This window comes from Prunus mume, linkage group LG2 (genome assembly GCF_029339155.1).
Source record: "Prunus mume cultivar Tortuosa linkage group LG2, ASM2933915v1, whole genome shotgun sequence".
Classification (NCBI taxonomy): domain Eukaryota; kingdom Viridiplantae; phylum Streptophyta; class Magnoliopsida; order Rosales; family Rosaceae; genus Prunus; species Prunus mume.
In genome coordinates this window covers 34,512,780-34,513,519 of record NC_142699.1, presented here as the reverse complement: position 1 = coordinate 34,513,519, position 740 = coordinate 34,512,780, and the positions used below count along the sequence as shown (strand labels likewise).

The window sequence follows — 740 nt, the reverse complement described above, 5'->3', positions numbered from 1 at the left end:
GTGAGGTGCGCCAGGCCCATGCAATAGTGCAACGCTTAGGCGACGCTTGAGAGCTCCAGTAGCAAGCTACTGTTGTGAGCCCTCCCCCTAAAGAAATTAATTTAATATCGTGTGGGCCATTGGCCCACGTATCAGATATTAAACTGATAAGAACAGATACTACACTTGATCTTAGCCAAAAGGCCGAGAAAGGTATGCTTACTCCTGTTTTGGGCTGATTATTTTATACATAGTTCCGTTCTCCTCCTTTCATCAACTGGTCGATGTGGGACAATGGGAGTGCCAATTCCCTGTCTTGAAGAAATCTTTGCTGTCTTTGTGCTTGAATGCAAGTACAGCTAAAGCCTCTCCTCCACAAACTTATTATCATCATAGGTATAAAGCATCCAATAACTATAAAACATTTTAGAAACTAAACCAATTTATTGATTTGCTAAGGTGCTACAAATGAAAGAAATATAGATAATCAACCTCATTGGCTGCATCATTCATGCCCTGCTCTGCCTCGTGGGACATCAGCTTGTGAAACTACTGCATTGTACATATCCTTGCAAGAGGTTAAGGATGGCTTATTATAATTATATGTGGTGATAATTCTTAACAAAATTTGGTTTGATCTTGACATATATCAAGCCAACGTCTCTGAAATTGTTGCAGCTACAGTCCCAGCATCATGGGCAGCTTAGTTGAAATCCCTCGGAATGTTAGGGGGCGTTTGGTATCTTATTCAAATAAGAAAC

General features: G+C 40.7%; 1 non-coding gene across 1 annotated transcript; it reads right to left on the bottom strand.

Annotated features, from left to right (window-relative positions):
- On the bottom strand, positions 1–196 carry LOC148920127 (U2 spliceosomal RNA). The gene has a single exon (XR_016124876.1). It is a non-coding gene; the product is annotated as a U2 spliceosomal RNA (small nuclear RNA).
- Between the last annotated feature and the right edge of the window lie 544 nt (positions 197–740).